Genomic DNA, 22,061 nt, shown 5'->3' on the forward strand with positions numbered 1-22,061 from the left:
GGCCTTCACCTACTAAAGGTCACTCAAAGAGACATGTACCAATGAAAGAAAGAGACTCAGAATGACCGCAGATAGACATAAAACAAAATAAACAAACATAAACTGATTCAGAAATATGACGAAAAGGGACAAAAGACCCAAAAGACACACAAAACAACTACAAAGAGGCACAAAACAACCATAAGGAGTCGATAAACAACTACAGAGACGTGCAAAATGACCACAAAAAGAAATGATTGACTATAAAAAGGGGAAAAGGAACAACAGACAAAAAATAACGAAAAAAACAAAAGACAAAAAGACACAAAACCAAATAGAGATGCGTAACAAGAGAAACAAACGTCCAAAGACCCTTTTAGTACTTAAAGGCTTATGGCATATCAGTAAAATGTTCAGCATTGGATATGATTTGCAACAAAATGTGACCTTTTTGCCAGCTAGTAACACAGGCCTTTTTGTAGCAACATTTTGATTTGTCATAGCAGGAAAAGCCCAGACTCTGTTCTATTCAGGCGTCTCAGTAAGCCATTAGAGTGTGACAGTGAGCCAGGCAGCACAAACCTGAAACTGAAGCAGTAAAATGGAATTTAGCCATCATTCATTTTAGCGCCGGTTACTGTATGTGTTTACTTATTATACTGTATCATTATGCTTTATGTTTAATACAGCAGGTGTTTTGACTCAAGGCTGATAAGACTCCTGGCCAGGTTGTAAATGGGTGGAACTATATAGGAAAAAATGTAATGTCAACAACCCCAGCATGCTTGATAGAGATGTCAATCAAATCATCTATACACTCCCACTGTCTCCAGGGGAGCACTAATCAAGGGAAATAAGTGAAAACACCTGCGTGGGTGTAACACCGGTATATGCATTAGGGGCAGTAAAGGAGCATTACAACGGCAAACAAATAGACGCTAATGGATCCTACAGCAGGTGTCAGTGAGGGGGTGATAATCCATCAGGTAAACACAAATAGCTCTGTTAAGCAACAACTGGAAAGCTTTAGAAGGGGCTGTGAAGATACGGACAGTATTTAAAGGTCGTATGTGGTCTAAAACTGTAGATTAGATTCTTTCTTTGTTAATTCTGAAGTTAATTGCCCTGCAAGTATCTAAGAGGCAGCAAAGATAAGTGCTAAATGAAAAAAGATGCTGAAAACAAAGCTGCTAAACAGACTCAGCTATCTTTTTTTTGCTTTGGATTTTCTACTGTGAATGTCAAAATGTCTGTCTTCTGTGGAACAGCCCCACTCTGTTTTCCTTCATATATTAACCCCTCTTCTTATCTTTGCTCTCCCGCATTAAATTTCTCATTGCATTCACAGAAAAGTGGTTAGGAAAGAACATTTATTTTAGGCGATACAGATGCAGCCAGAGCGAGCCCTGTTGATTTTCATTCTAGCCATCTAATCAGGGCCTGATTTACAACCGGGATGCAAAGTGAATGTAATTACCAGCATTTAACTACCAGGTAGGATGGCGAAGCAGCAGTGCTCTGCAGGACCAGAAATGAAAAACTACCAGTGTTAGTGGCCCTTTTGAGAGATTTTGACCTGTAAAAAGCTTTCTGTATTTTTTTTCTCCTTAAGCACTTGTTTATAGCTTATGGGAATTGGTTTTTACTGCAAGTGGATATTAAAAATGACATTCAGTTGTTGTACATCTTGAGAATTAAGCAAAAGCCAGACCTGCATGGCCCACCCCCAGTGGCCCCTGATGATCTCAGGACTCTTAACAGTATGAGAACGACTTTTATTGTGCGCACTGATGCTGTGGTGGGAGCACAGCTCTGCAGGGTACATGCAATGGCGCACAGCGGCGGGTAGGAGGCGCTACAGGGCTTGTGTGAACAAAACAAAGTGAAAGGGGAGGAGCAGCATCGGGGAGAAAAGTGGCCACACGGTGTGCCAGCCCCGTCCAAGCAGTCGCTTACATCTCAGATCCGCCGCCGCGCAGGGAGCACAGAAAGACGCGTCTGCCAAGTCCTGTCCACCCCACTTCTTGGTGACGTGCGGAGCGGCGCACAGACAGGCTACTTACCGAGCAGCGCACAGCCGCTACCAGTGCACAGTGTTGTTCCTTTTGCAGTAAAATGCAACAGCAGTCTTTGCGGGATAAAGACAGCATTCATACATAAGCAGCGTCGTAGCGAAACAAGGACAAACGCCGGGGGACAGGAGCAGCGAGCCACCGGGGAGGTAAGCGCTCAGTCCGCGTAGGTGGAGGCAGTCCCCGCGCTGACTTTATGTACGCTACATATTGACGTGCTTTGTGTCAGCCAGGAGTTTAGACGGCACACGGGGCACTTGTCCTATCATGAATGAATGAGAGGAGGATCATCAGTTTCACTGCCACCCTTTAGCTGAGGACCATAGCCTACCAAATGGTGTGTGCGGCGCTCACGTTGTGCGCAAGCGCTCCTGCAAGAAAGGAGAAACTTCACGTCTCAGAGCTTGTGACAAACTGAAAGGGTGAGGGAAATTGTGCAGCAGTGGTCAGTAGAAAGGTCGGGAACCAAGGACAAACAGATGGTGACTGTCATTACTATAAAATATATATTTTTTAAATCATCAAAAAACTTGACTTCAATTTGTACAATATGATGTGAGAATACTCTAAATTGATGTCACAAAACCTTTAATAATAAGTAAACTATTGTGCAAAAAGTAAACTAATATTAATAATGTTTTGTTGCTTTACTTTTACACCACATCTTTGAATTTATGGTTGCATGCTTTTCCCAAAATAAACAATATGCATTAAAAAAAATCCCAGCAGAGTGTAGCACAAACTCTGCAGAGTGCCGAAGCGCATTTGTAAAACCATATTGTTATATTCTACAGATGTATAGAAGTTGAAGCCTGCAGCATGCAAAACTCATCCACCAGACAACAAAGCATTACTCATAACAAGTCCCATCTGTTGTTACAGTGAAGGGCTGTACCCTTGGCTGTACCCTTGGCTATGAAGCAGAGCAATGGTTGTAAGGGACACTGTGCCTCTTCCATCCGAAAATTTAGAATCCATCCATTTAGAAATGCTGCCACTTTTTCCATGACAAGCATTTATTTCCTGGCAAGTTAGAAGGATACTAATGCAAGAATCATAGCATTATCACTTCTTACTTGAGTCCATATTTAGCATGATTCATTACCAGCTCTCATGCTCAACAACACTTGTCAATCCTCACTGGTCTTGGCAGTGATGCCTGTTTATACGAGCCCCGGCATGAGCCTGTTACTATATATAAATGCATGTTCAGCCACCCGGCTTCACTGTTTGTGTTCCCTATTCCTAAATTAATGCACCCTGGTGTTGTTATTTCATTAGCGGGCCGAACATGTGGGGTAGAAGCAGGACACACTTCCCCACTGATGACATTTGAAAACCTAGCAGGCTGTCGTGAATCAAGGCGGGGATTAAGAGCTTTATTCCTAGTCCTCCCTGAACAGGCAGGGAGCCCTGCACTCGATGAGGTAAGACAATGCATTTGCCTCCGAGCTGGGGGTTATTTCGCAGGGGTCTTCTCGCCTCATCTGCTCCATATGACGGAGAAGTGTCTCCGCATATTAAGAATAACCACTTACAGTAGGTGGTGATTACACAGCAGCAACATACAGAGGTGTGTAAGCTCCAAAAGCCTCATTGTCAGCCGAGTCTCACCTCTGTAGAAGTGTTGTGGTCTCTCCAGTTTGTCACAAACGCAATAAACTCAATCAGGGATAATCCTTCTATATCAAATGTAATTTAGGTTGGCCTGGGGAGCCACTTTGGCCTGAGGAATTCATTTTGAAATTACCCAGAGGCATTTATCCTATTAGTAAATGCCAAGCGAAAAACGACTCCCGTTGTTATGGTCAGCAAATTACAATACTGTAGCTCAAGGCCGTTTATTATTTTTTCATTCGCCAAATTTTTTCCAAGAAGCTCTCATGCAAGCAGGGTAAGGATTCAAAATAATTCCATCGGTGTGTATTGTTTCAGAGCAATAAATACAGGCAAAGAAGGTGAGACAGATGAAATGCTGTAACACTATATTCTTATACTTGGATGGAGTTGTGATCCGCTTCTTACGCCTCTGGTGATGCAGGAGGAGTCCAGAGAACAGAAGCTGTGCCAAGCTCCCCCAGAAAACATGACCACAAAAAGCCAGGTTCTCAGTGTTTTTTCATGTAACAACTGTCAGATAAACATATTACTGCCTCGGCTGGTGCAGAGGCAGCAGCTTCGGTGAGATGGAGCCATTTCCACCCTCTCCCTTTTTTAAGAATGCACACATAATGTTTCTGTTTATCTGCAGCCGCTCTCCAAAGGAAAATATTAACGTGTGAATGTAGCCGGCAATTACGCTGATTCTGGTGGAACAGTGGGTATTAGAAGGCCAATCTGGACCAACCCGCCCCCATTAAAACGAAAAGGAAGAGCATTGTGTGTATTTTTATGCCTTTGTTCCACTCTTCACTCCCATTTTCTCCCAGTTTGAAAATGTATTTTTTTCTAATCACATCTCAAATTGTAGTTCTAGATTTTTTACCACATATCTAATAATTAAAACTGTTCTGTTGGCTCCTTTAAATCTGGCTGCATTTATTCTGCGTGTAGTTAACCTGTAATACTAGTGCAGAGGTCAACAGCCATTCAAAAATAACTGTAAAGGCTGGCTTTCACGTCTTTGTGGATGCAGAAAAAATAACGATCATACAACATACACAGCTACAAAGAACAGCTTCCACATGCTGGGATCTCACACTCTATTTTAATTGAGTGTGAGATCCTAGTGTGTGTGGAAGCTGTTCTTTGTATTTTTGGGTAGAAAATTTTCAATGGATTAGGGAAGCAAATTCTCATTTGCAGCACTTTAATATGTCTGCACTTGAAAAGCTGTAGTGTTGTGATCAAATCCTCGTTGCCCATTATGCTGATGACAAGCAGGTGACAATGAGGTGACACTGTAAAACATTTTTATTCTGAATCATGCAGGGTACACACATGACCCGTCTGCATCTCTGTCTAAGTTAAGGTTTAACTGTTTCTGTTGATTTCAAACTCAGTGTTCTCAGACATGGAGAAGAATTCTTTTGTTTGTGATTTTCAGATGGCACTTAATCCATGAGAACACTGTGAGAGCCTCTTGAACTTGGAGTGCGTCATCATGTTGTTGCACTGCACCCAGCACATAGATGTGAAGCTAATTATAACTGCAGCTAAAACTAAATGCAAAGTAAAGGTTGGAGCACCTGCAGCATATAATATCACAACTGTTGGGGAAATAATAATAGTGTTGCCTTATATTAACAAGAAGAGCCACATTGTCTATGTATACGGTAAAATACCTTCTTTGTATCTGTTCAGCAAACATATAGCTACCACCAGCAGTCTGTTAGCTTAGCTTGGTCCGCTAAATAACCCCCTGTAAAGCCACAACATTTTTTTTGTACACTTTTGGTTTTTGCACACAAGTTAACATGTTGATTAGTGAGCTCTAGAGGTGCTTGTAGGTGAATGTAGAGCCATACTTTGCTTTTTCCCTTTTTTCATCTTTTGTTTTTAGACTAAGCTAACTGGCTGCTAACAGTAGCTTCATATTCACTGTAGAAACGTGAGAGTGGCATCAATCTCTTGGTCTAATGCTTGGCAAGAAAGTGTAATTCCAAAATGTAATGGTAGTTGAATTTTTTTTAGCGCATTCATGGTTTGCCACAGAGGCTTATTTAAGGTCTTAGGATTGAGTTGGTTCTGTGGACTCCTTAAAAAAATACTTCACCTACAAAATAAGCATTTTCTTTCTGTTTTTCACTCTATGTTCCCCTGACCTATTAAAGAAAACTTTGTTTTTCTCATATACTTCCATGGTTAATGGAGAATCTGAAAACAGAAAATTCTTAATTAATTTAAGTAAATAATAACAAAACAAGCCTATATCAAAACATCCCTTTGCAAGCTCTCAACAACCCTTGCATAAGTATAAGTCTTATTTATCCATTTGTATGGTCGAAATGTTCTTAGAAACCTATTTAAAACACTTCCTGTATTACAAGATTATAGTCTACAGTGTTTTCTGTCTGTCCTATTTATGGCCCGATGATAATACATGGCAATCAAATTATGAAGTCCTTACCCTGCAAAAGAGCCCTAGCTCTTTCTTGGAAAAATCAGGCAAGTAAAAAAAATAAATGGCCCTAAGCCACAATAGTGTAATTTGCTAACCATAATAACATAAGTGTCTTTTTTGCCTGGTGACACAGCAGGGTATTGGGGTGAGTGATTGGTATAGAAATGGTCGGTTCCTTTTAATATCACTTTAACTTATTGTGCCCATTTTCAGTTTCATGCTTGAACCTCCTACCCTAACGTGTTTACATACTTTTTTATTTTATATGTGTATGTATGTATAATATTTATATATAGTCCCAAACCTAACCAAGTAGTCTCAGTTCCTAAAAACTGCGACTGAAGACTGAAAACAAAACAGAAAACAAGTAGACTAAGTCTAATAGGTCTGTGTACTTTGTTGCTCTTTATACTACTCTTACTATCGCTGAAGTCTCCCATGTGCTTAAGATGAGCCAGCATGTGACATATGAAGGGGAACCAAATCCCCATGTTGTCTGACAGAGCACCAACAAAATACTGACCTTGATATCTTATTTCACAGCTTGTGTGATGGGAGGCACTCCAGATACCCACATTTATGTGCATAAGTACTGAAAAGGTGTGCTTTTCATGATATATCCCCTTTAATATATCCAGTATGTACTTGTTATATACTACTCATGCTTGTTTTTGTTCCACTTGAAACTGTCATTTTAATCCCCCCAGTAAGCATTGCATTAAGAAATGGAGCCTATCATAGCAAAATTGCTACAGCCACATAAGTGTTGCACACAGGTAGCTGAGTGCAGCATGCTTATCAAGGCAGCAGCATCTTTTTAATTTTTTCCCTTTTCAAGTTGTCGTGCTGAAGTGGCCAAAGCAGCAGTTAAATGACAGCAGGACCAGACAGAGATTATCTCTACCTGTTGGAGACAACAGCAAGCTTTACCCGCGACCTGCAGTCAGTTAATTCTCTGAAGTGGCACGGAAGCAAGCTCAGTTTAACTGAGTAATTTAAAAAGATCCAGTTTCTCATTGATTACGGTGGATTTCAGGGTGTCCTGGCCATGTTTAGAAGCATATCAAAGGTAAAAGGCTTTATAGCAAACGAGTTGAGAGAATGCTTGATCTGTCTTGAGTTGGTTGACTGTGTGCAGCTTTGATATCAAGGTGATAAAGGAGTTTTTGGTGAAAGGAGGATAGGATACATTTTCCTCTAAAGCAAAGCAGATTGGAGCCATCATTTGTTTTTTTTCCATCGGTGCTTTCAAAGTAACACTTGTAAATAATTTGTGACTCTAACGTTTCTGTGAATGCAGTTTTCTAATTTTATTTATATAGTGAATTTTTGAGAGACATTTCTACTCTGAGGAAAACTGGAGATATTCCTCAATACTGAATGCTATGTGACCTATTTTTCTAAGGACAATAGAGATGAGTTTGTTCTTGGTTCAAACATTTTAGGGTGAATTTTTCATCTTAACCAACAGTGCAATATCAGTTTTCTGCTATTCCCGCAGCAGCCTTTATGCTCTCCTTATTGCATTTCGGTGGCAGTGATATCTTTGCTTGAATATGCTGCTGAATATTTAGCATCAGAGGTTATTACAAAGCATAATATACTTGCTAATGTACATGGGGCAAAAGGCCACGAGCAAACGCTGCGCTTCCCAGGCTCTTTAGAGATCAGTGAACTATGAAAGGCAGTCTCTTCAGTCGTCCTCTTGAACACAGTCACTGAAGGGCCAGTGATGCTGGTATCGTATTTCTAAAAAGCCTGCCGTTTCCCTGTACAGAGACCCAAATGGTCTCAGAATGCACTAAGCTGTGAAACTCCTACATCCATGGAGATTTGAGTCGATAGCTCCCTTTACCATGTTAGTCTCAGAATTAAAAACCTTATTTTGAATGGCACAAACTGAGACATTTCAATAACATTTGATTGGAGCTGCTAAATTATTTTGAATAGCTTGTATTTGTGGGAGGTAAAATATGACTATTTTAATGAATTACCATATTAATTTAATTGTTTGTTTTTTTGTATTTTGTAGAGCCAGACTGATATGGGATTTTAAAAATATATTTTTTTAGAGGGGAAAAATTAAACAATTACTGATATGATTGCCATTATAGTATATTTTTGAGCTGGAATGAAACAGACCTTTTTAATGTGGATTTTGCACCATTTTAACTAAGCAAAGGTATGGTTTTTAATGGTTTCAGTAGATTTATTTTTTTCCCTTATTTTCTACTTTATCAATCAATTTGCTTAAAAAAAAGCCTGTTCCCACATTATACTCTAAAAGCAAAACCAGCCAGTGATAAAGCCTTGAAGTGCATGCTCTTATGTGGATCCGTTCGTGTTCAGCACTATACTGTGCAGATACATACATGCCACATTTAGAGCCATGCATTAGTGGTATTGTGGCCTTAATATTTTCTATTTAGTCCATCAGCTATGCTTCCCAGGAAGAAGAGCCAAGCTACACTGCCTGACAAAATGCCTGGACTCATTAGGCCTCCAGCAAGCAAGCTGACACCAGGAGCCAGGGCCAAGGGCCATACTTACCAGATAAGGACTCAATTCCAAATTTACCCATAGCTTTAACCCAGTGTCATTTCATTTGGTGTTTGGAAATATTTGGTTTCCTGAGAAGAGAAAAAAAACCCCAGTTATCCTTTCTGTGAAGAAAAATGGAAGCCATTAGCATAATTTTAATACCCGCACAAATGGTTTGAATTCACTTGACATGTTTGGGAACAGGGGGCGTGGATTTGGTTTGGACTCGGGGGGCATGGGAGGCTTCATCTCGGGGGCCCTGCAGTCTGCGAGGCTGCTGTGTGGTGAGTGGCTCCATGGGGGGCAGGTTAAGCCTGTTAGCCCCATATGATGATGACACTGCAGGTTTTTTTCCATGTATGGGGGAGAGATGGGAAGGAGGTGGACATGGAAAACAGTTTCTATCTTGTAGCTCATCACCACCGCTACAATTGCTGCCGTGTTTTTGTTGTTTATGCAGGCTCCCATTAAGCCTGGCTGCAGGAGTATTTCTGCTCTGCGGCTATCTGACAGCCACAGCTCCCTTGGCATCTCTTTTATGAACCTTAGTCATTTTAATAAGGTGTATTTTACTATCTTATCTGTACTTTGGAATAAACATCATCTATAATAAAATATAAAATCTATTCTTGGTATGTCTGGGCTGTTTAAAAATACAGAATATAGCACACATTATTTGAAAGTGCATTGGCCCTTAGAAGGACATAGATGTATTATGTAATAATTTATTTGAAATTGAATAATTGAATGTGCCTTGAGGAGAAGCAAGCTTTAAAGAGAGACCTGCTAGAACAGGATTTGAGGTGGAATGTCAGGCTCAAAACCAACTCCGTCCGCTTGAGGCAAAACCAGACTTCAAATTACTTCAAGAGGAAAACAAATTTCACCGGTCACTGAAGTCACTTGAACTCATTTTCCCCGCCTTTTCTTCTCAGAACCATGGGAAATTACAATAAAACTATTTGAGGCTTTGCTACTGTCATGTGAGTGGTGCCACTATATAACAGCGGTATATGGTTTATGTGTTGCAGTAATTCCACTGTGGCGTGTTTTTTGCTTTGATTTTGTCTTGAAAACAGAGCATATTAAATATTTGATATCAAGCAGGCTTTCTCGGTAATCTTCTGAAATGATTATATGACCATTATACATTATAAAGAATAACCACAACTGACAGTTTTTTTGTTTGCCTGCATCTAGTAATATCACTGCTGCTTTACCCTTCATCATGCATTTTGTTTTTAAGGGATCTGTTCATTCTGCAATTCTAAATCAGTTATCTCCAGTGAAGAATGAATATGCAAATAGTTCACATTTAATGGAAGTATACATAACGGCGACTTACAGCCATGTCTGATTTGCATAGTCCAACAGTGCTAGTTAAAGGTGGCTTTTGAGTTAAGAGGATACATAAATCATGTGTTCGCAGAAGGTGTGTGATGTGCATCTGTATTAGCATCCTATTTACAACCTGTTTGCCTTTAGCCTGGATGTATTCTTCCAAGGACTAGAACAGCTTTTAAAATATTGGCCCTATCCCAACCACCTAGTGCTGTGATGCATGTACCCCACCATTGATTAATTCATGTTGGCAGCAGACTCTCCCTTTATAAATACCTGCAGCACAATGACCAGAGTCATTAATTGTATTAAATAATTACCACATGACATCTGGCGACAAATATTAATGAAAACAGGCTGTTTTTATTTGCAGACTGTTCGCTAAAATGTCCTCGTGCTATCTGTCAGTGGGGTCCAGCTGTTGCCATTGAGCCACAGTCAATGATGAAAAATAGAACGCTGTCACATTCGCTTAAACTCAATGTCAATGGGTCACTGACAGTTTCCAGAGGCTTACTTTAAAAACGATTTGCTACAGATAACTAAATACATAGATCTTACTCTGAATGGAACCACAATTTACAAAATAAACAAAATAAGCAGCAATAAACACAACCATAAACACAATGTTAGAGGTAAAAAATCAAGTGAGAAGTAGGGTCATTTTCCTAATTATTTACATTACTTAACTAATTTACTTAAATTTTCTGTTTATGCTGCAGTTTTTTCCCCCTTAATCTGTATTTATATTTAGTACTTTGTTCTTTTGCAATTCACCACAGCAAATTTCTTATATGTGAATATATGTGAAAACCTACTTTGCAATAAAAATTATTCTGATTCTGACTGCTGGCCATTAAAGCGAATGCAGGTTTTAAAAAAGTAGTAGTATATATTTTATAGTGAACCCTTCATGGATCAAAAGATTTGTATACAAAAAATAGTCATAATTGATCTGGCTTGCAGTTCAAGACGTGCTGTGATGCTTGTTTGTTGTCTTTTCCAATTATTGTCTATGGGTAAAATGCTTTTTGGGACATGGGGATTTGTAGCTGCAATACCGGAAGTGGCCACTGAGCTAATAACGTGGCCACATAGCACTACCGCATAAGGTTAAAGACGCTGGAGACGGAGTGACAGGAATATAAAGAAACTTCCAGAGCACCGCTGGCTGCTGAGAATATGTATGGACTCTTGCCATACGGTATTATTTTTGAGTTCCCCAGCAGAAGTTTGTTCCAGTTTCGAAGCTGAAGATGTTTTGCCGCCTCAGAAATGTTCAATTTCCGGTGAGTGACGTCGCTAGCATTGCCAGTTTTAGCCGTTAGCTGTCAAACTTAGAGTAGCAGGTTCAAGCTAATTAGCTACTCAATGCACTATTTTTCTTTATGTAACCTTATCAAGTCATGAGTCATAAAACCAACTTGACATAGAGGATAGTGGGATATGTTTCACACGAGTAAATTGTGTTCCGTCATCAAAGTGTTAATTGAGTAAGTGGAGCTAGTAGTTTCGCCATTAGGGGCAATTAACGTGACGTCATGAGGGAAATATTCTGACTGAGTCAGCACTGGAGTTGTGAGTTAACCCTCTGGGGTCTGAGCCTATTTGCCCTTTATATACACCATATATTATTTACTATACCCATGTTTGGTATTTGGAATTTTCTCAGCACAACTTCAACATGATCTGACAATTGTTTTTTCTCTTTAACCCACTTTATTAACATATTTAGCTAAAAAATACATAAAAAAATCATGAAATCTGAAATGAAATTATCCTATTTATGACAAGATAAACCACAAACATGCTCAATGAACTGTTTCGGACCTGAAAATGTATGGAAATTAAGGTAAAATTCAAATATAATATAACTATACACAAAAATTACCATAAAAACAAGTTTATTTATAGGAACAGTGTTAGATGATTAGACCCCTTTTTACCATTTTTACAAAATACCACGCCTGCCTCGTCCAATACTACTTTTACACTTGAATAAATATTTTTGTACTATCAAATTAAAACAATCATATCTTTGGTTTTACATGCAAACTAAAAACTGGAGAAAGTTTCAAGTCTGTAATTTGGATTGAAGTGTAGCAGTGCTACATGTTGTAAATTGGATCTGAGTGTAAGATGTGCTATGTCATGCTGTGGAATGTTGCCATTATTTCACACTATGTTTTGAGTGATAGCCAGTGTTACTAGTATGATAAATATTCCCCCTGCTGTGTGCAGGCTGGTTTTTGTTTAGTCTGAAATTAGCATTCAGTCTGAACTGTCATGTCGACTATTGGAAGTTTCAGAGAACTGCACACTGCTGAAGAGGACAAGGATAATTGTATTCTATTACTCCCCAACCCTGGTCACTGAAATTTAAAAAATAAAACCATTGCTGTCAATACATACTGGGAATAAAAAAAGGAACAGTCACAGGGACAGTGCTCATACTGCTGCCTTTACTTAAATGAAAAACATAGTTACTTAACCTCTTTACATCCTTACAGTTCATTGGAGTGGACTATAAAGTCAGCCGATTGGCGCTCATATCTGCAGCCAAGGAAGTGAACAGTGAAAAATCTGAGAGAAGTAAAGTCCTGCTTGGACAGACATGAAGGGCAGTGTTTCTCAGTCTCTGTGCAGCTCGTATATTTTATGTGTTGCAGTTTGGCTCTTTCTTGTATTCAAAGACACACAGACATTTGGTCGCGATAAAAGTGACCGTAATGTTAATAAGACTGCGGCTGAAGGTGGCATTGTAAAGATATCTTTTGTCATTGCTCTATGCCTGTGGGCCTTCGTGTAATTTTATAGCTTTTCCCGAACAGACATTCTATTTCTCAGCGTTTGCAAGATAGGCCTATCCATTCCTTCTCTCTGGACATGAATTCATTGGAAAAGAGGTCTTTTGATTTTATGAGAGAAATCTTTAAACTGTAGTTGCACCAGTCGGTGGTCGTTTGGCAGCCTGCCTGCTCAGAGGTTGCAGTTTCAGGAGTAAACTCTTGATTTGTTTTCTTGGTCATACAACAAATGTTGAATTTTGAGATTCAATACCTTCACCCTGAAATGATTAGTCCACTTAAAAACAGCTCCAACAGCCTTTTGTAAATGGAGGCAATATGAGAGCAGCCAAGTTTAATTTATTAATGGCGGGTCTCTATCTCTCAGGCCCTAATTGGTCTCTGCTGATTGCTGAGCATTCTGATTAAGAAATGCCATTAAAATTGATGTATTATGCTTCCAAGTGTTTTTCACAGTTAGATAGCTCCTTCAATCAATCGATAATTACAAAGATGATTTATTGCCAGGGTTCAGTTTGACAAGTTTACAATAATTGCCATGGCACAACTTTTTCTGTACATCCTGAGAATAGGAGAGATCATCTTTTTGTGCAAAATAAATTGAACCCATTTCTTTGATAATGTGTTAATGCTGTAGCAAAGCCAGCAAATGATTCACAAGGTTTCATTGTTCCACATTTATCTATATACTGAAAGGTTCTTTTTTTTTCTTTCAATTTCAATTTTTATCTGTCACTTATGAAGTATTTATCTATTACTTATCAGTTACTGTGGCTGTTTCCCATTTTTACTATCATTCAGCAGTGACTTTTTGGAAACAATCTGCATGTTTTTCATTATGAATATGCAAGTAGTTAATTAGAGGAAGGGGACACAAAATATAAATCTATAGGGAGAAGTCAATGAGGTAGTTAATGATTTTGCTTTGTGTGGAGTTAATGGAAAACATCTCTTAATTTCATGGCAAAGTAAACATTTTTCCTACGGGGTTTTGACTCATTTTCTAGTCAAAAAACAAGAGAAATTTCAGGTTTTGTTCACACACCAAAGCTCCAAACCGTGCTCAAGCTCAGTGTTATAATTAACCAAACAGTTTTTACATTTCTTTAACATAAAACCCCCGCATTTCTATAGAGTACTATGTCATTATGGTTATTTCTGTAGTTTCAATTATATGTATTGTAGTGTGATCAAGAGAGTGAATAGCAGAACATGGTGTATTTAGTGGTAATATTCATTACAACTTGTTTTAAATATATCTAATATATGCACAGTTGGACACTGACAGATTTCACTTAGTATTACTTTGGCAGTATTACATAAACAACCATATGCCAAAACTTTTTCTTTTGGACTCACTCTCCGTGCAACAGCAGCCGCTTTTCTGATCTATAAACTGACGGTGGAAAGACTTGGTTTTATATCAGCAGGCTACTGTCTTTTATCATCCTCTCGAGGAAGATTTGGCAAGCTAGCTGTTTCCATTCTTGCACAATCATCACAATGGAAATCAGACCTTTTTTTAGGGATAAAGAAACATCTTAAAAGGAAAAATGCAGTCAAAATCATGTTCTCCAGACTTTTAAGTCTGACATGATGTGTGTGACTTGAAAGTAGAGTCAGCAAAGCATGATAAATGAGCATTCAATAACATTCACTTTTTGTAAAGGTTTCGCTGTCAGACATTTAGAGCTACTCCGCAGCCTATCCTGACAACTGTCTATATGATCAGTGTGTTATTTTGAAGGAGAGCAGCAACTTTTTCATTCGTTTTTTAAAAAAATAATTTTTTGGCAGCATGCTTTAAGAAGAGACCTTAAGAGCAAAGAAATGTATGTGCACACCATAAAAATATCAAACACAAATGGTATGACTCTAACTGGCCAGCATAATCAAAGCCTGTCAGTCCCGTGCTCAAAGAGTCCAGGATTTCATGCATTTATACATGGAGGTTTGAAAGGAAGAAAAATTCTATCCTTGGATTCTCTCCAACTGCTGCATTTCATCGAATTGTAACAACTGATGAGTTTTTTCATTCGAATGAAGTGGCTCTAATTGACCTTTTTTGTTCCCCCTGAAGCTGCCTCATCTACTTTTAATAAAGTAAGAAGTTGCCTATATTTCCCAGAATTACTTTTGAGACCCCTCACAGAGCAAGATGCCTGAGAATTTCAGCAGTCGGCTGTACAGTAGTGCAGGTGGAGAGAAAAGGCAGTGATCCTAGTGATGACCGAGTGAGAGGCTTTCCAACTAAGGAAAAAGAAAGACTCATAGCCTTTGACTTGGACTTAAGTCATATGACTTAAACTATTTCACTTTGTGTCTGACTCGAATTTAAGTCATGGGACTTGAGTCCAAGTCAAGGTTTTGAGAATTCGATAGCTTTAGATGTGGCAAAATCGAAAGACTCTCAAATCGACTTGGGCTTTAACTACAATAACTTGTGACTCCACTTGGATTTGAGCCTTTTGACTCAATACTTGAAAATACTTGATACCTTCCCCTATGCCCAAATATTAGAAGTATATTATTTGGAAAGAAAAAACAAAAACACACCAGTATACAATTAATTTCCTGTATCAACAAAGGTTAATGCTATTAATTCCCAGAGAGTCAACACTTGAGGAACAAATAAATAAAAAAATAAAACCGTAATGATTAGGACTTGGGACTTGACTCAAGACTTGCCTGTCTTGAATTGGGACTTTGACTTGAGACCCACTTGTGACTTACACAACAATGACTTGGTGTCACCTCTAATGACAATTCCATCTCCATTTTGTTATACTTGAATGAGAAAATTCCATTACTGAAACATCAAAATGATTCAGACTAAAGATTCCGTCCTTTTGTTTGCAACATTGATCTTTATTTCTTTCATTTCGTGTGATTAAGTCATAATTCAAAGCCATAAAGGACATCTGCCAGGATTCTTTTTCACTTGTTTGCAACAGAAAAAAATGCCCTTGTACACGGATTCCAAACAAGACTCTTTTTTTCATACTCAGACAGACGCACACAAAGAGCGAGATGTGGTGACTTCCAACGGCTGCCACCACAGAGGAGTCAGATGATCACTGTTTTTTACGAACACCAGTGCTGTTGTTGCGCTCGACAATGAGGGCCTTTGAAGTGTCATCTCCCATGCGAACCCTCTCCTTTGTCGTCATCTTAAAAAGAGCAGAGCCTTCCGTTTTTGCATATAATTGTACAAATTTTTTTATTTTCACTCAGGAATTAATTTGCCACCAATCCCTGAGAGCTTTCCCAACTGCAACCATATGCTTTCAGTTTGACCTTTTCCGCTGCCGAATTATCCGGTTTTGACCTCTGATGTTCTCTCAGGACATTTGGAGAGTTATTGATAGGTTCTGTGCACACTAGTCTCTGTGGAGTCATTTATCTGTTCTCCAGACCAAAGCTTACACTAATAAATCTCTTGATGCAGATTGTTCCACACATGAATAGTTTTTTTTTTTTTTCATTCTTTTGAGTGAAGGGATGCCTGTTTTTTTCCTCATTAACAGATGGCGAGCATGAGAATATTAGGGCCAGATTTATAGACATTTTCATTTCATTTGTGTTTTAAAGCCTCACCATATTCACCAACTGTTATTGTTTCTGCAGGTGTAGACGGCAATACTCAAAAGATCTAATTTGTCTGTGATGAGCATCCCCATCCACCAGAGACCAAAGGTACGGTAAGATATGAAAAGCTCATTATCTTATGTCCCAATAAACATTTTATTATGCCACAGGCAAGCCACACAGCGTGCTACAAAGGCACAATAAAATATGAGTCAGTCATGTTCTGCCTCATCATTTTATTCTACACCTGTTTTCCCACAGAAACTATTTTGGACAATTGTCATTTTACAAACATTATTGCTATTATTATTTATATATCAAAAGAATAATAAATTGTGGTTTAGAATTACCTGACAAATTCCACTTTTCCAATCCTAACAGACAGGGCTTGATCCTTTGATACAGCCTATTTGTGTGTTAAATGTACATGTTCTGTGGTGTTGGCCTGGTTTAGTGGGGGGTTGATCGTCTGGAATTATTTGATATATGGCGTCATTAATTCTGCTTGACTTCCCTGCCGTGTCCAGAAAATGAGCTATGTCTGTCTTTGTTTCTCCTCCTGCAAAGACCTCGCAATTCTGTCAGCATGTTAAACTAAATCGGTCTCCAAGCAATTATGGGGTTAGAGTCTGATCTCGGGTCATTGAGAGATAGGATTACTCCTGGACCGCAGGACCCCAGGAATGTACAGACCCCTCTGGTGGTCTGCTCACCGCTGATGAAATAGAATTGAATTAATGGGGTTGCCCACTGCGAGGACTGATTAGAACGACATACTGCCTTTGATCCCTCAGCGAGGTGACCAGGCGCGGGCGCCACAGGCACATGGGGGGGTGGGGCTTTGTGTCTGTGTGTTAGCGTGTGTGTGTGTGTGTGCGCCCGTCCTGGGTCAGTGCATCACTGATGAGCAGGACTCATTATGTGTGCTCTTTACTGGGGTTCAACTCTCACTGGGGGGCTTCAGGTGTAAAAACATTCTGTGGTGGTGCTTGGTTTGTATGCGTACCGTGGCCTATGTGGTCCAAAGCTGTGGTGGTCCATGCTGTGCTCAGCTTTCACAGTTTGCCAAATGAACTGTAGTGCTGTATACATTTTAAAAGTCTCACCTGCGATCACACCTGCAGTTTGTGTTATGCAGTCTGAACCATAGTAGTTACCTTTTGTGTGATGCTGTAGGCAAGTGATTATCAATCTGGGGTACTTGTACCCCAGAGGGTACTGCTGCAGTTGCAGGGGCTACGTGTATGATTGTAGGAAGCTTAATTATAACATAGACATTACAATTTAAAAAAAACACACACACACACAAAAAAAAACATTCTCCTATTGAGCCAGCTTTCATATAAATATGTTTGTCATTTTCGTTGAAACTGTCACTATGTCCTGACTGTAAGATGTAAAATGTCCTAACTGAAAAAATCATGTTCCTCTTTCTCCTCCTAGTTCTTCTAATTGCATTTGCAAGATTCCACCTGTTTCCCGGAGGAAAACAACCAATCAGAGCAGAGTAGTCTTGTATGCAGCTTTCAATCCTGATGATTACTGCACAGGAACTGCAAACTGTCTAACTAGGCAGTGCTGATCAAAGATTTATTGAGGTTCTGTTACTGCATCGCCTACTTCTCACCTCAGATGTTTTCAGAAACATCTTATAGTGTACTGTTGAACTGAATAATGAGAACGTTTGTGACCTGGCCATGACTTTGAAAACAGTCAAACAAATGTTTTCCAGAGAGAAAGGAGGAGAGAGCTGAGAGGGGAGGTCCACTGTGCTTCAAATTCTGCTGTTTTTTTTGCGAAGTTACCAATTGTCGCTTTAACACCTGAACATAAAAATGAGTCAGCAAGATACTTTCATGCTATAGTTATACTCGTATTTCATTTATCACAAGGGAAATTCAGATCAACAAGTCAAGGACTAAACATTTGCTGAAAGTATTGGACAAATGGTAGAGATAGAAAGCTAAACTTCAATACAATTTGAAAAAGTTAGCTGTGGGGATACATCAGACAAATAAGGTTTGGAACCACTGCTGTAGGCTGTTGTCTGTCATGTGTTGAAGTAAATAACAACTCATTAACTCAGAATCGTTTGTTAACTGGTGTTAAGTTAAAGTTCTTGTATGTATACGCGTTGCTAAGGACCACTTGAGCACATTGTCAGGCTTTTGTGCACCAGGGTGTCTTTATCTCCACTTATAAGGCACGAGTATACTCCAAGACTGTACTCTGACTGCTTGTCAGATAGTTGAACATCTTTTCAGATGTGACCTGTTAGTATCTATTTTTCCATACCGTCGTACCTTCTCGACAATTCATCAGGGTATCCTGTATATGATATTTGTGTAATTACCCCCATATTTCAGCTGGGAGATCCGTTTTAAGTGTCAAGTTTTAATATTAATAAATGTCATTAAATGCTGCTGTGATGCTGTCCACTTCAATGTATCAACTTAATACAACATCAGCGTAACAGAAAGAGCAGCATTTTTTCTGACAGTATTCAAAATCATACAATTGAAATTTCTAAATATCCTGGAATACCGTAATACCTACCGTAATACAAACAATTTCTGTAACTTACAAAATGGACAACCACACACACATTACCTAGTGATTGGCCAAGTGGAGCAATGTTTGAACCTCTCTCTCTCAGGCTTTTTATTTTTCATTCTTCATTCATACACAATAAATTTGTCTCTTTCTGTTTGCACCACTATCCATTAGACACTTTCATGGCATGTCCATAACAGTCATAAAATATTTTCCCTCCTAACGACACTTCCTACATATTAGTTCTTTGAGCATACCCTGGTCCATAACCCACAAGTTGTTAGTATGCACCTCAACAGCAGTGCAACAGTTTGGAGCTCAAATGTACGGTGGCATAAAATTACAGGCTTTTAAGTTATTGCTTCGGCCTTGAAATGCTGCTTTGTATAATAATGAATCCATTAAGGAGACTTTCTGCTTATTTATAACAAAGTGACTACAGAACGTAATGTCTCAGATTTGTGCACACTTGCAGTGAATATCACAAGAAAAGTGTTTAAACTTTTAAGGCCCCCTGTCTGATACTCTGCATTTAACCAATCCACTCGCTAATCTAAAATGTCTGTGGGAATATCTTATGGCCAGTGGTTAGCACCGCCAGCTATAAGGTGTCACCATCTGTCTCCGTATACCCATAAAGCTCAGAGTGGTTTGGGTTTTTTCCATTAGTCGGTATGACTGTTCTTACTCCAAACAAACTGCACCACATTTTGCTTGGAATAGGAGGACACATTTTCAGGCAACTGTGCTGCGGTTATTTGTTGCAGAGCCAAGTTAGAATGCTGTTGTTCTCATTTTAACTAAAAAGAGTGAGTGATCCAGAGTTTGTTTAAACCACTCCAGACATTGTTGGTGTGAATGTGCCCTGAATGATCACAGCAGGCAGTGAGAAAAGGAAATAATATTGTTTTAGATGAGAAAAAATCCAAATGATCCAAAATGCCCCACTGCTTGCCTCCAGAATTTAAGATGGGAGCTTTTTTTTTTTTTTAACCACATACCTTGGGCAGTAATGGTCATCATCACCCTTGTTTGCCCAGCAGTGTGCTGTTTACGTTGAGCCCCCAGACGGTAAGCTGGAGCTGTCTGCCGGAATCATTCTCAGGGCCACCTCTAGTAACGATAGATGACAAGCTTCTGCGAGGAGAAAAACAGGTCTCCTGGTAGCACACAGAGCCACTCAGACAGAGGTGCCATCAGCTGGCAGCCTATCTGCTGCACTAGTTATCGAAGAGGGTTGGGGGTTGGCGGTGAATAAAAGACCGGAGGGGACTCTGCAGCACCTAATGAGAGAGACGATACATTTCTCCTGTTGAGGACTGCAGTAAATTTTAGTGAGGCGTGTGCAGTGATGACTCGTTGTCAGTGAATGCTAATAAAACCAAGTGGTCACCTTTTGTAGCTGAACAAGAAGTTTTAGTTTTGCGCTCGTCTGCAGCACGACTAACTTTGACTTTGGGCTGGACATAAAATTTTTATGACTTTATTATTAATTTTATATGTGCTATGCAGAGCTCATTTTTCTATCTGTAGCCATTATGTTAAGCACCTGTTTGGGAGCACTCTCTGGAACAGTGGGTACAGGGTTGGCATGCCATATGCCACCAGAGACAAAATCTGGAAAAAAAATGGTGCACATTACCTTTTGATAACCGTAACTTTGAAATTGTGGGAACTATGAATATCCACAGCAAATATTGGAACCAACAGTCCACAATTTAAAGTTGTGCTGTTTACAATAATCTCAATTCTCTCATTTGAGAAAGCTGTATTTGACTGCACAGAGCAAAATATCAGTGTCACTAAAGCCATTAAAAATCAGCACCCTCTCTGAACTATGGCATGAGATATTTTTCTCTTAACTGACTGGCAGCCCATCATTAGGTCTTGCATTCTTACTGCACTCTATATAAATTACAACCCTGTTGCCTATAGCAGTAATTAGTAACCCGAGTTTTCAATGGTGATATAATATATATTTTTTGCATTTTAAGAATGCACTATCCATCTTGAAAAAAAAATGCAATAATACATAATTACAGGCTGTGCTTGTGCACACATGTGCCTCCACCTAATGACGCTCCTGCTGTGAGGGGATAAAGATATTAAAATGCACTCTCCAGTTAGTTTTCAGCCCTGGCCCATGGCCTGTCGTGTGCCATCTCCCGCTGCCACATTTTTCAACATAGTTAGAGATAGCAGAAGTAGCCTTATTTAATGAAAAACCCTGACTTTGAGGCTGCTTGAGGAAGGGTCTCTGCTTATGTACCGCCATTATTAAGACTCGGAGTCTTCATGTGCTGACCAAGTGAAAAAAAGCTTTGAGATAGGCATTTATCTGGACACAGCGCAGTAAAGTATTCAGCTGTGGAGACGGATCATAATGGGGGGTAATTCTGAGTAAATGTATGTTCTAAGCAGAAAAGTGTCACTAATGATGTGTGACCTCTGACCTGGCTGCAGTGAGGTGCTTGTCTGATATTGCCTTTGCTGCTCAGAGCACTCAGGTGTGCAGGGAGCAAGGTCACGCTTTTCACAAGCCTCCCCTGCTGCCATTCATGAGACGACCCGCGGCCTTCACAGCCCACAGCCGGGGCCTTAATGATAAAAATGGCGTCCTTCTTTTTTGTCGGGCACACACGGGGATCCCATTCACATGTCGTTACCAGACCATAACAGAGGCGGAACATAAACACACATGCATAAACACAGGCCGCGGCTCACGCTGTCACACAGACCCGCTTATATTCTTGTCACATAAACAGCGAGGCATTGTCTCCTGCCCGCCCCTGGGGTGATTAAGACGTAAGGCACCGCAGGGGGTCGGCCCATGGTTAAAGGGGCATGGAATCCTAAGAGGCTGACACACTGAAACACACACACATACACACAGCAGGGGTTTTAGCATGGCATCTTATCCAGGCCATTGAGGCTAATATCTGTGAATGGGGCATGCTGGCACTTTCAGCCCCGCTATCAGTGTTGTCTCTTTTCCTTAAAATGCCCCTGGGAGATTGCACAGCATAAACACATCATAAGGGAGAGGAGAGGGCTGTAACTACTTTAATTTAAAGTGTCCTTACTTAGGAGTAGAGAAGTGGAACAAGGGCAATGCTA

The 22,061-nt window shown here is 39.7% G+C and overlaps 1 protein-coding gene across 8 annotated transcripts in view; it reads left to right on the forward strand.

Annotated features, from left to right (window-relative positions):
* The first annotated feature begins 851 nt into the window (after positions 1-851).
* LOC131991319 (kelch-like protein 29) overlaps positions 852-22,061 on the forward strand; it is a 233,969-nt gene continuing 212,759 nt past the window's right edge. The window contains exons 1-2 of one of the 8 annotated variants that reach the window (XM_059356683.1): positions 852-965; positions 16,431-16,499. The gene's annotated coding sequence lies outside the window, so the exon portion shown is untranslated. Of the gene's footprint in view, positions 966-1,004; positions 1,043-1,956; positions 2,201-11,112; positions 11,286-11,539; positions 11,575-16,430; positions 16,505-22,061 lie in introns of those variants that run through there. The other 7 variants (XM_059356687.1, XM_059356690.1, XM_059356686.1 and 4 more) reach the window with 7 other exon arrangements.

This window comes from Centropristis striata, chromosome 18, assembly GCF_030273125.1.
Source record: "Centropristis striata isolate RG_2023a ecotype Rhode Island chromosome 18, C.striata_1.0, whole genome shotgun sequence".
NCBI classification, from domain to species: Eukaryota; Metazoa; Chordata; class Actinopteri; order Perciformes; family Serranidae; genus Centropristis; species Centropristis striata.